Source organism: Misgurnus anguillicaudatus, chromosome 21 (assembly GCF_027580225.2).
Source record: "Misgurnus anguillicaudatus chromosome 21, ASM2758022v2, whole genome shotgun sequence".
In the NCBI taxonomy this organism is placed as follows: domain Eukaryota; kingdom Metazoa; phylum Chordata; class Actinopteri; order Cypriniformes; family Cobitidae; genus Misgurnus; species Misgurnus anguillicaudatus.
Window position 1 is genome coordinate 41,572,458 of NC_073357.2, and position 14,383 is coordinate 41,586,840.

The following is a 14,383-nucleotide window of genomic DNA, read 5'->3' on the forward strand; positions in this document are numbered from 1 at the left end:
AAGATCTTTGAAGTGTATAACACAGAGTCACAGAATCATAATGCACTATTCCCCCTTTGAATCTGGTCTCAAAGCACCTTACCAATGCAACAAGCGCCCCGCCATCCTTTTCATTTTACACAAAAACACAATTCCCTCTTCTGCCACCATTTTTCATTGCTCCAAGACAGTTTTTGGTTAAAACCCCTCACGAATTCCTGTTTAATATTCTTTTCTCTTTATTTTTTCCAGGGTGTTTTGACCATCAGCGTCATGTCTTGAATGACAACGAAGGTTTCCACATAACAGCATTTAGAGTGTAGCGTGAACGTAAGCAAACCCATTGGGAGGGGACCAGTGGTACTCAGCAAGATGTCTGTGTGGTATAGGTTTTATTCACAGAATCTACATTTCTCAAGAATTATGATTTATGAGAAGGAATCCCATTACACCCAACCCACCCCTACAGAGAGACAACAATATTTGGAGGCTAAGAGAATTGTTTTAAACACAATTTAGAGAGAATGGTGCCAGATGAATCTATTTCCAAATGTCAGCTGGCATCTTTAAACAGACACAAAGCACAAGGACAGGTAAATGAGTGGATTTTTGTATTTGTTTACTGTGTTATCATCTTTATCTTCCAGCATATTTATTTACAATTGATTCTGAGGTAACTCTACCTCAGTGCCTGTTGTGGACTCAAATAGAGTTTTGTTTAGCAATTCAAATCACCATCATGGTTTTTATTCACAGGATTTTTATAAATGTGGTTGGGCTTCCCAACAGTTTTCAGTCTTGCTAACTTGGATATGGTCACAACTTTGTAACAAGCATACACTGTAGCTGGAAAGTGCTTCCCAATCTCAAAGAAGTCAAATATAGTGACACTGCTTAGTGTCCACATGTTTCATGATCCTACGTCGGAGATGAGGTTAGTGAGGAACTGAAGTTGCAATGAAAGTGCAACGCAAGCTACAGGGAGAACTAAGACAGGCTTTTAGCAGAGGTCCTTTAATCCTATTGATCTTAAAGCCTGAGTCCAGAGTGGGGTTCTTATTCCTCTCATGGGATATCAGAGCACAGGGTGCATCCAGCCTGCATTATGAACACATCACATACAGCCCCTCTATCATCATCTGGCCTGGTGTTGCAGTCTTTTCCATTAATTCCGCTCTTCAGTTCCTTCGCAATATAAACCAAACAGTCCACTCTCATCCACCCAAACAGAGTCTCTGCATAATGCTGCATTCACACCAGCCGCGGTAGAGGCATCAAGCACGAGTGATTTCAATGTTAAGTCAATGTGACAAAGCATTGATGTGAGTCTGGAGGTCTCGTGGCGTAAATGAGGCGTTTAGCAGTGAGCAGTAGACGGGATTCAGCCTCATTCGTGCGTCTAGTTTGCGCGAATTGAGCATTGCCGCGGGAAACGTGCAAGTTAAAAAATTTGAACTTTGGTGGAAAAACCCCACACATACGCAACCCAGGCAACAATGTAGTTTAGTAGACATGCACTTTACTTCTGATTGGCTACAAGTGTTTGTTGGTAGTCGGCCCCGACTCCCTTTTACAAATTGTTTTTCACTCTGCCTTTAAATTCTTGCCTGACTGCCAAATATGCACATCTGTGATCCATGCTCACTATCTCCCCTCATCTTTTAGAAACTGAAACATTTTTATTTTCCACAAGGTACTGTATTTGTTCCAGAGGTCACTTCAGTTGCTAGGCAGACCACTAAACAAGCACAGACCGGAAGTTGACTACAAGCCAGGCACGTAACCGCATCAACATGCATTTGTCCAATTAATCCATCTATACAGTACAGTAGTGTTAATGACTCCGGCTGTCACTGATACGGATCAAGCCATTACAGGTACGACAACCTGATATTCTCTATCCCTGATCTTCTTTCAGCCTCCGCACAAGGATGCTGGCTGATTTGCTGGAAGAGAATTCCAAAGCTTGCCGGTGTGTGCTCTCAGTGGTGTAGGTGACCTCCCATAGTGCTCATCATCTACAGATGAGCCCGCTCAACCTTTGGGTTGAAGGCCCGGCATGAAGGAACAGTATGACAGCATGTCCTCTTCAGCGCTTTCCATTTGAAATGCTACGCGCCACTCCTGCGGTCCACCCTGTCAGTTTGCACTGCCTTCTTGTTGGTATTTCTTAAATGCCAGTGCCAGTCACGCATAGGTCAGAACAGACTATTTCAGCAAGCTTTGTCGCTAATAAATAGGAGGTTGCTGGTAAAGTAGGAAATATTGCCCCACAAACAGCTACGGACAACACAAACAGCCATGGGCCCCACATCACAAAGCATCATGTCAGGAAAGTGACAGCTTCTGGGAAAGAAGGAACACGTGTTTCCTTATAGTAGCACAATCTAATTTCATACCAAGGGGTTCGGCTTTCCTCGCTGGAAATCTGAAAGCTTTTAGATTTACTTCTTAATGGGGTTTAGATTTGGGAGCTCAGCCAAAAACCAAATGCCTTTCAGTAGGTATACCAAAGATGCCCCGAAGACTGTAACCTGCTCGCGTTGTTAAAATAATGCAGGAAAATCCATAGGACGAATGTTCTACCATGAGTGCATTGTTGGAATGTTATATTTGGTGTATTTACAATCTCTCACACATGGTTACTGTGTCTGTATCGATTGGATTTCTGTCTGACTGGACGAGCACATTCTATTCCATTACATACCCAATACATTTTAGTTCCAATGTACCACTTGTCAATTGGATGGCTTTAGGTATGCACATTCTGTTCCATTACAGTACCCATTACATTTGGCCACATAAATGTGTTCTCACAAAACAGATTTAAATCTGATCTATTACTCCAGCACTATATCCAGTTCTCTTCTTGATACTAAACAACTACGTAATTTCTTTTTGTTTTGGTTCCGCTTATATGGCATTTAGTAAAGGTTTTCAATCATCTATTTCCTAATGTAGTTTTATCTGGGAGAAGTTTATGTAGTCAATGTCATGTTTTGTATGATGTCTGTAATGATGCGCGGGTCAGTGTATAAACAACCCTCACCTGAGCGACGTTTTTAACTAACCCGCCTGCAACTCCGACCGCAAAAAAAAAAATATTGTACCCGACCAGCTTCCTCGCCCGCATTTTTTAAAAGTAGTAAATGCTCATCGTAGCGTCATTAGGCCTTAGACATAGGAACTAGTTGCTATAGGGTGTTCTTTATATTATTGTAAACTATATTACAAAGTTTTATTGGAATCTTTATTCCAAACGACCCGACCGACCAAAAATCGATTATCATAAAAAATATTTTTGGATGACTCATAACTGCGGGTGACCGCAGGCACTCTTTTTTTGGGGGGGATTAACCCGCACATCACAGATTGCTATTCTTGTTAAGTTCGATTTTTAGCGAATTTACACTTAGTCTTTTTATTTTTTATATAAGCAACTCTAAATACGCTCAAAGGTTTTAGAAAAGTTTGATATATTCTGTTAAATGCTTGAGAATGTGACTTTACTATACCCAAAATAGCAGGTGAAGCACTGTTCGAAATGAGAATTAAGATGCTAATGGACAATATCTAATACTATTGAAGACAAATGTAAAAGCAATCAAACGAGGTCTGAAATTTTTAAAGTGACTGACTCCTTTTTGTGCTTTTGTTTCAGTCTGACTGCTGACAGTGTCAAAGCTGAGTCTCCAAAACAGCAAAGCAGTATGAAGAAAGTAATTGACTCTGGCGCAGAAGCGACTTCCGTGCCGTGGCTAATGGATTCACGAAAGCCACACGCTCAGGATTAAGAGAGGCGAGGTGTGAGCAGACTGCGCTCTCTAATGCTAATTAATAGCCATTTAAGGAAGACACTCACACAGACACACAGCTGCCCTAGCCAAGTCAATTACAGCGTGGGCGGAGCAGACAAAGGCAAGTGCTGTCAATCACTATGACACTCGCATGGTGGAAGTGAGGCAGTAGAATGAGTACTTATTATTTTTTTACTATGAAAGACAGTCAGAAAGCCGATCGCACATTCACTGCTAACGTGGATGTGTAAAGATGGATAAAGGTTAACAGAGCTGAGACTGGATACTTTGATACTATTTAAAATAAAACTGGGAATTTTAGTAAACCTTTGGTTGCCAAGCCCTCCAGCAATTTATTCTCAGTGTCTGCCCTGCTTGTACTTAGAGAAGCAGCCAACAATTACATGATTCGGAGGACTAAGAGGATCAAAGTCCGCTATATAACAGTAAGACAACCACACAGGTCCTCATGGGAATTAGGAAGGATTAAAATGAATTTTCAGGCTTGAGAGCGCTGTAGCACTAAACACAATTTTAATAATATGATAGCTGAGACATAACTATTTATGGCTCTTGAATGTTTGAAATATGAAATGCAAATATGACAAATTGTAAGACGTGCAAAGCAAAACAAGCATTACATCAAAGTCAGGAGCAGAAATCATGTGTTAATCAGTGTACCTGTCTTATTTGAGTACACTTGATACATTACACATCTTGATGTCTGTTTGATGTGTGAATCTTTCTTGCATAAGTCTTTGTGTGTGTGGGAAGGTTGCGCAAAATTCAGAATCTGAGAGTTGGCTTTGTTTATGTTGATGAGTTTGAGTTAAATCGGCCAAGTATACAAGATGTTACACTGGAATGAAAGGAAAGAGGAATTTACTGCATGTCAGTTCAAGGAAATCAAAGTCGTACACAAGAGGAATTTTATAAGTCCAACTTTGGAGAATAAACAAAGCTATTTCATACATTTAAACTAAGTTCAATACCGTACATTTTTGGTAACACTTTACTTCACATGACATGTTTCATGAACATGAAGGAGATTCTATGCACGTATATGAAAACTGTCATTCACTCAATTATATAATTTTTAATGCAAAGATGACATTGTTTGAGATTTCTTTGTTATGACAACTTAACATAAAATACATCATAACTTGTCATGACAACTTGACATTACCACAACAACATAACTTGCCATAAACCTGTCATAAATATGACATAGCAGATAAATTGTCAAAATTAAAAAAAACTACCCAGCTTTACGGGTAACATTAAACTGTCATGTAGTTGGTTATAACATTTGCTGTCATGAGGCCATTATAATTGTGTCTGATCACTTCTTACCAGTGATACCAGTAAAACTTGTTATTAAAATGTCATTAAGTGTTAATTCTCTGTCAAATAGTTTTTTTAACAACGTCATAAATATTTTTCCTGACCTCAACTACAGTGGTACAAATTAAAATTGTTATTAAAATGTTATGAAGTGTTAATACTCTGTCAAATCGTTTTATAACAGTGTCATTCTTCAGTTCATTATGTTTTTTAGTTTCCTCCGGATGTTAGATAAATAAAATCAAATATGCAAATATAATGATAATACTAATTAAAATTGATAAAATTATATTTTATTGCATTTGGAGACACATTCACCTAAAACTAAATGAAAACAGTACAATAGTGGGTTAAGCCATGCAGAATTTGGTCCATATTGCTGCAAAAACGTTTATTTAATGTTAATTAAATGTTAATTAAATAAATTATTATGACAGAACATTTCAGAACCCTCTGTGTGAGGAAGAACAATTTCTGTTATTTGTCATTTTTTTATGTATGGTGCACATACATCAAGTTAAATATAATCTTTTGACATATCTGTTTATTAACAATTTGTATTAACACTTAATGACTACATGCTACATGTCTATACTCAGGCTAGATCATTGAGGTCGTCCAATCGGATGCTTCTCGATGTTCCACGGTCTAGGCATAAGAACATATGAGAGTATTTTAGTGACGGCACCTAAATTATGATGCCTAAAAGAGTTGTTGTGTAATGTTGTCTTGGTAATGTCTAGTTGTCATGACAAGTTATGATGTATTGGTTTATGTCAAGTTGTCATAACAAAGACATCTTAAACAATGTCATCTTTGCATTGAAAATGACATAAGTAAACATATCACACTTAATGACAATTGTCATAAACATGCATAAAATCTCCTTCATGTTCATGACACGTCTCATGGTATGATTATGAAGGTGTCATGTCAGTCTTATGAACAACCTTCAAGTAAAGTGTTACCACATTTTTTTTTACAACAATTAGCACCAAAACAGATATTACAGTCAGTAAACTGTCCACCACAAAACTGTTGCTTTTCATTACTTTATTTAATAAATATTGACGTTAATGGTTTACCTTACTTAATTCCAAACTTAAATTCAAATTATAATTCTGCATCCTGTTTTCGACATCATTTAAAATAAAATAACTACATTTAAAATGTTTTCTCAAATCTAAATGGTGCACTGCCCTGGAGGACTGTCTTCAGAGAGTGTCTATTCTTTACAGCAGATGTCTCCAACCCTTCTCATAGTGACCATCCTGCAGACTTCAGCCGCGGTCACACTAGACTTTGAGCATGCAAGCATTTGTCGGACATTGTTGCTGAGAAAACAGAAATCGTGAATCGTCAAATGTTCCGAAAAAAAATCTAGATTAGATTTTTTTGCCATATTGCCCATAGTCTTCATTTTTAAACATTACAGCAGAAACATACACTCTTACTGTGGGTTCACATCAGCCGCATTTGAAGCGTCAAATTCACGTCTACCACGCCTAGTTTGCCGCTTGAACATTTTGAAAACAGCACCTGAAATTCTACTAATCGAGACATTCACGCAGAAATCCGCATCATGGGAGGGGATTCTGCGACTCCGCTCGCTTCCTGTAATTACGTAACTACTAGAGCAAGCTCCTGATTGGTTAACGCGACACATTTTCCGCCAAAGTTCAAAAATTCACACTTTTCCCACAGCCATTGGTCAATTCGCGCCGCGAGACCTACAGATGCTCGTCAACGCGTCTTCGCATTGACTTAACATTGAAATCACTCACGTTTGACGCCTTTACCGCGGCTGGTTTGAACGCAGCATTAGATATCCCACATGAAATAGTTTTTATAATAAACTGAGTGTAATGGTTTTGTTCTGTGTTTTCTTGTATTCTGTGTATTTTTGTATTTTGGCCTTTTATTTTGACATCCTGTTCTGTTCTGGCTTTTATTTTGAAACTCATCATGCCATGTCACAGTTCACACTTCCTGTCTGTATTGTATATAAGTCACTTTCTGTTCACCTGTCCTCTGCTGATTATTACATTGCCCCAACCTGTCTGTATATCTGCCTGTTATCTGTTCATCTGTATCTGTATCTGTTATCTGCATCTGCCTGTGTTTGACCATTGCCTGTTTATTTGGATTTATTGCCTGTTTGCCGCCTGCCCTGATATATCGCCTGTTATTTGGATTCTGATTGTGGATTACCCTGACTGGATTTGTTTGCTGGCCCTTATTGGGATTTTACAATAAAACACCTTTTGCACATGGATTCACCTCTTCATCGCTTTCATTAAAGCACCCGTTACAGAATATTCAGCCATAACCCGGAATCCAGCGAAGGTTTGTAATCTCCCACCAGCACCATGAAACCTGTTTTTGCACTGCTTGCACTCCGTCAGAACTACCGGCCCATTGAGGATTTTGTAAGTGACTTTTTGGATTTAAGTAATCAAGTACATTATGATGAGGACACTTTAAAAACAATTTTCTACAATGCATTGGATGAATGGTTGCGCTTATGTATGTATGCCACGTGATATGTCTGCCTGGTCCCTGAAGAGTTATATTGACTTTGCATTGCTGTTGTGTGGTTCTCCGTTCACTGTGGGTGTGGTGGATAATAAACCAGGGAATATTCACCACACACCTAGCCATGTTCTGCCCATTCTGCCAAAACCTGTTAAAGTCATGCCTTATCACAAAATGGCCGCCACCATGCCTGTTCACAAAATGGCCGCCATCCTGCCTGTCCCTAAAATGGCCGCCATCCTGCCTGTTCCCAAAATGGCCGCCATCCTGCCTGTTCCCAAAATGGCCACCATCCTGCCTGTTCCCAAAATGGCCGCCATCCTGCCTGTCTCTGCACCTGCACCTGTCTTCAAGAAAACCACCACCATCCTGCCTGTCCCGAAAACGGCCGCCATCCTGCCTGTTTCTGCACCAGTTCTCGAGAGAGCTACCATCATTCCTGCACCTGTATTTCAGAGAGCTATCATCACCACCACACCTTCACTCATGAGGGCTATTATCCACCCAGCACCTATCATCAAGATGGCCGCCCTGCTTGAACCGACGACCACAGAGGTATGTCTCATGAACTCTGTTATCTCTGAATTTGCCATAGCCCTGTGGTGCGTCTGGTCTGCCTTCTGCTCTGTTGTTCCCGAGGATCCTCAAGGCCCTGAATCAGATTCACTCGACTCCTCTGATTCTTCTGATTCATCTGATTCACCAGTCCCATCTGATTCATCTGATTCACTGGACTCACCTGATTCATCTGATTCGTCTGATCTGCCCGACTCATCTGATCTGCCCGACTCATCTGATCTGCCCGACTCATCTGATCTGCCCGACTCATCTGTTTCGTCTGTCCTGCCTGATTCACGTGTCCCGTCTGATTCGTCTGACTCACCTGGCTCATCTGATTCACCATCTGGAACATCGCCACCCTGGTCTGTGGAAGCTTTCCCAAGTTTTTTTTGGGGGGGGGTAGTACCCAGACACAGGAAGGAGGCAGAGGACACCGAGGCGGAGACCGAAGTGTACTCTGATCCTTCCTTTCCCTGTGATCTGGGTCTATTACTACCCTATGACCAAGCTCCATGTCTGCCCCTTGATCCTGCTCCATGTCTGCCCCTTGATCCTGCTCCATGTCTGCCCCTTGATCCTGCTCCATGTCTGCCCCATGACCCAGGTCCAAGCCTGCCCCATGACCCAGGTCCAAGCCTGCCCCATGACCCAGGTCCAAGCCTGCCCCATGACCCAGGTCCAAGCCTGCCCCATGACCCAGGTCCAAGCCTGCCCCATGACCCAGGTCCAAGCCTGCCCCATGACCCAGGTCCTAGCCTGCCCCATGACCCAGGCCCGCATCTGCCCCATGATCCTGGACCATCCTGGCCACATGACCCAGGACCTCTCCTGAACTGCCCTGCCATTGCCAAGAGGTCCTGGCACAGGATTTATTATTAGCGGCAGTTTAAGCATTGTGTCATAAAAATACAATGATATTGCTCTTTCAATGTCAGAGGAAAGACAAATTATTAAAGTGGTGTTAAATATGGGGAAAATGAGAGTACTTGAAAGATAAAGAAAACACAGCAAATGTCTCATATGCATAAAGCTGTGTATTAATAAACTGCTTGAGCCTCCAATGCTTGATTGATGTGAGTGACATACACTAGCTCACTTTGGCAGCGAGAGGAGTCAGCAATTGATGTTCTCTTTATAAGATGAAACTTCATCCAAAACCCCTGAGAAAAATTAGATGGGTTGCTGCCTCCCAAGGCAAGTTGGCAAGTTGAACTCTTCCAGATTAAACTGTTTCGCTGAAGTCTTTAAAAGTAATTATGGGGGTTGCATCCCATTTAATGTTTATGGTGTTTACACCATAATAAGGCCACACTGGAATGCTTTAAAATGATTTCTGAAAGTCATTGTGAGCTTTGATTTCTGCTCACTAGCATACATGCAGAGTAGCTGCTTGAAGCAACACAGAAATCAGATATATGTGAAGGATGGTGTATTTTGGCAAGTGATCAATTATTTCATCGGCAGTTTGATGTATTGGTAATTTTGCAACGCATTAGGGGACTAGTCGAAATAAACGAGAGCTGCACTGTCTACACACTGCAAGTGAAGCAAAGATAAGACATACCGGCCCTTAAAGATTCATTGGTGCCTTAAAATGATCAAAGAATCCTTAAAATGTACTTAATGGTAGTTTAAGCTTAATTATTGTATGTGTAATGGGAAGTGGGGTTTTAGTAAAACTAAGTGTTCCTTAAACATACCGAATATTTTCACAGTGATAACATTGACAGCGTGTGATGACTGTTAACCTCACCCTCTCGTTGTCCGTGTTTATACCTGTTGTAAACAGTGGGAATGTATTGATAAGTCAATATCATTGATGTAAGTAAAGGTATCCATCAGAATTTCTGACAGTCAAATCTATTCTCTCCTTGAGGGCAAATTGGAAGTTAATAATGATTATACATTTATCATGCCAGGTCAGCGAGGAAGAGTTGCATTGTTTTATTAGTGTCACTATTTAAATATTTCCTTATGAGAGTGATTTATTGTCTTGGGATCCGACATCTGAAATCCTCTCTCATTCTTTCATGGTGAATGATTAATCACTTTTAAGACCTATTATTTGGCTGTTTTGTCCTTCGAATTTGATTAATGACGAATGCTAGAGATCATGATAGAGTTGCCCCAGCCATTTATTTTAAATTGGGTCAGACGGTTTACACCAGGGGCATTAGTAGTGTTGAAAAACTGTGCATTGTGCCCCACATAACAGTCAATAGAAATACATTGCATTTTGATTAAATATATATTTCTAAATACATAAACTATGATATACAGTACAGTGTATTATCCAGAGGGTATTTGGGCGGTTAATCTAAAAAATATTATTTAGGTTTGGCCATACTGTACGCTCTGCTTCTTGATGCCATAAACAGTGGTCATCAACCCTGTTCCTGGAGATCTAAAGTGCTTCTCAATATACTTCCTAGTCTCCTCGCTCCATACGTCCTACATCCTACCGATCGAGCTCCGCCATCTTGTAGGAGGTCTCAATTATTTAATTGCAGTGTGAGGAGGTGAGGAACGATGAGTTAGGATGCTTTCTAAAGAGTCATGAGCAAGGATACACAAGTGTATCCTATGCTGAAGTGTTTTATCAACTTAACCTGACACATGTATAAATCTCCTCCCGCTTCACATCGTCACTTCATTAAACACACATAAATCTTGCAATTAATCATTAAATTATTGTAAATGTAGACTCGTTTCAGACTGTATATTTAATATTTATGTTTAGACCACCGATCTTTATAAATGATTAGTGGTATAGACACATATATTAATTTTTTACAGCACTTTTAAGAATGTCTTTATTTTAATGTAGTAAGGATATGAATTCTGACTCAAGTATGTAATTAACTTTATTTTGGGGGTTTTTAATGCACTTGATAGTTAGAGAATAAAGCAATAAGCCCCGCGAAGCAGTGGGTTACCAGTGCATTTTATAACGGCTAAGGGGCGTTGTTAGGCACGACGCGAAGCGGAGTGCCTAAAACCCCCTTAGCCGTTATAAAATGCACTGGCAACCCACTGCCTCGCGGGGCCCACTGCGTTTATAAAACGGTTGCTTCAAATTATGTATAGCAGGATTTCATATAATAAAACACAGCAAATAAGTTGTAATTATATTAGTACAGATATTAGTCTTCCGCCAAACAAAGTAGTTCCTCAGACTCAAGTGTGTCTGCAACAGAGCGGTTCCCAAGCAAAACAGACGGAGCAAAGACACAATGAAAATATGATTCATTAAGACTGTGGTGTTTATTTTCATAAATTAACATTCATCTAATTTATACATTAACATTTATACCGTGCAACTGTTGACGTGTGGATATGCTTGGAAGCATGTGCTTGTGTTAAGCATGCTTAACACTTTCCCTGCCAGCGTTTTTTAAAAGAGTTGCCACCCAGCTTTAGTTAAACATTAATGCCTTCCAGAAAAATGTTCTTCTTTAGATATATAAACATACAATATATCAAATGAAAGAACAGACCCTCTGCTTTCAAACAACAAAATAAAAACGTTTCACCCTACCTTCAATTGTTCTTTTATCCTCTCAAATTTTGAGCAAAATGTTGGGATAATTCCATTTCTGTGAATGACTTTTGTTAGAAATCCGATTCAGATCGCTGATCAAAAAATACACTTGAGTTTTAAAGTGTTGAGTGAAAGCATCAGTGTTTGTGTAAGATCGCCACCCAGTGGATAATATACGGTACAACTACTCCTCACGGAAGCATTAATGATTAATCAACAAGAAAACTCAACAATATTTATTGACACTTATCTGGATATCGCCATTAATTGTTCAATTGTTGAGGATTATAATTAATACAATATAATATAATTAGCCCACACAATAAATCAAAATTGACAACAAAATACGACATTTTGACAGTTATTTTCTACAGTACACAACAACAGTGGCGCAGTGATACAAGCTATGTAATACGGTTTGAGCCGTGGGTTTACCGGTGAGTTTTATCACAGCTGAGAACGCGTTTCAACCAATCAGAATGAAGAACCAGAACTGGCCGTTTTATAATAAACGTTATAAAGAGAGTAAGGAAAGAGGATATCATTTCACTTAATACTTCGTCTCCTCCATCCGTGCATCCTAGGAGGGTGGAGCTAAGACGTGAGGAAAGGAAACGAGGATGCACAAATAAGAATTGAGAAGCACTCCTACCCTCCTGCATACTTTAGATCCCACCCTGCTTCAGCACACCTGCCTCTAATTTTAGGCCTTGTCCACACAGACATGTGTATTTTTATAACCGGTACTTTTTTACGCGGTTCGGACGTTCATCCACACAGAAACGCAGTATCACGTCACTGAAACCGAACATTTTTGAAAACCCCTGCAAGAGATTTTTTTTAACCGCAGGAGAAAAACCTACAGTTTGGACTAGGCCTCAGGTATCCATGAAAAGCTTGATTAGCAAGTTCAGGTGTGTTTGATTTCAGGTTGGAGGTGAACTGAAGGTGCAGAAAAGTAGATATCCAGGAGCATGGTTGGTAACCACTGCCACAGAAGAACCTTTAACATACAAAAGTAGAGGTTCTTCAGATTATAAATTTGAACTTTTTGTGTGAAAAAGTGAAAGTGTGACATGTTTTTGAAGCCCATGGTGTCAAAAAGTGTTGCCCACCTTCCAAATTTCTTATGTTTTTGCATATTTGTCACATTTTAATGTTTCAGATCATCAAATAAATTTAAATATTAGTCAAAGATAACACAAGTGAACACAACATGCAATTTTTAAGTACAGGGAAAACAAAATCCAAAACTACATGGCTCTGTGTGAAAAAGTGTTTGCCTCCCATGTTAAAACATAACTGTGGTTTATCACACCTAAGTTCAATTTCCTCAGCCACATCCAGGCCTGATTACTGCCACACCTGTTTGCCAATAAGAAATCACTTAAATTGGACCTGCCTGACAAAGTGAAGTAGATCAAAGATCTATCAGTCACAAAAAAAATAAAGCAATTTCTAAAGCTTTGGGACTTCAGCAAAGCACAGTAAGAGCTATTATCAACAAATGGCGAAAACTAACAGTGGAGAACCTTCCAAGGAGTGACCCAATATGGGCGTGAACATGGGTGGGATATGTGGGTGATTCACATACACACACTTGCAAGTAATTTGTGATTTATAAAGGGAACAGAGTCTAGTGTGCATGATTTTTAAAAATCAAAATACGTACAGGAATACGTCAGTCGCCAGCTAAGCTAACGGCAACACACTAAACAAGCTACACAATCAGAACTCGATACGAATTTCTGAAGGAAGGACTTTTTTAGGACTTTAAGGATCCTCTTGAAAATGAGATGATACATCTCAAGAGGCTATCCAAAATAAAAGAAAGAAGAACTTTATAGACCTTTTGCGTGTTTGCAAACAGAGATGACATTTGTTGTGGGTGGAGCTGTGGTGTGAAGTGTTTCAGCATTAAACAGTGATTTTTATGGATCCAGTGTTCTGTCGAAGTCTGTTTCCCCTATGTTTGTCTTTAGTGTAATGTTTCTTATAGCGTTTTCACCATATTCTTTGGCGTACCCCATTTTTTGGCTTTTGGCCGCACGTTTTAGTAAGGCTCCTACGCATAGTTTTATAAATGAGACCCCTGTGCCCGGTTGCATGAAACTCCATAAGTGAGGGTTTCCCTGAGGGAGAAAAATCCCTGAGGGAAGGGATTTCTTTAAGAGCGTTGCAACAAACGTCTTAACTGTCACATTACCTAAGTGTTATGAAGTATTTTCGGTTGTCTCTGTCAAAACATGGCAATGGAAAGTGGTTGCTATAGTTACAAAACCTCACAGCGTAAACAAATCAATGCACGCAGCTTAACATTCAGTGGATTTGTGTACAATGAAATGTCACAAATAACAGACTGTAAAGTACTGCATGTATAAAGCCTCAAATTAATTAAAACTTGAAGCACTTTGGATTGACTGATGAGAAACTTTCCTTTTCTTAAATAACCATAAAATCAGCCATATTGTGTGACGTTAAAGAATCTGTTAAAGTTCCTTAAAGGCGGAGTCCACGATGTTTGAAAAACGCTTTAGAAAAGGAGACGGGCCGACTACCAAAACACACTTATAGCCAATCAGTAGTAAGGAGCGTGTCTACTAACCGACATCCTTGCCGGGTTGCG

The 14,383-nt window shown here is 39.8% G+C and overlaps 1 long non-coding RNA gene across 1 annotated transcript; it reads left to right on the top strand.

Moving 5' to 3' along the window:
* Window positions 1-235: 235 nt before the first annotated feature.
* LOC141353327 (uncharacterized) lies at window positions 236-4,102 on the top strand. The gene is made up of 2 exons (XR_012360373.1): window positions 236-572; window positions 3,641-4,102. It is a non-coding gene; the product is annotated as an uncharacterized lncRNA (long non-coding RNA).
* Window positions 4,103-14,383: the final 10,281 nt, after the last annotated feature.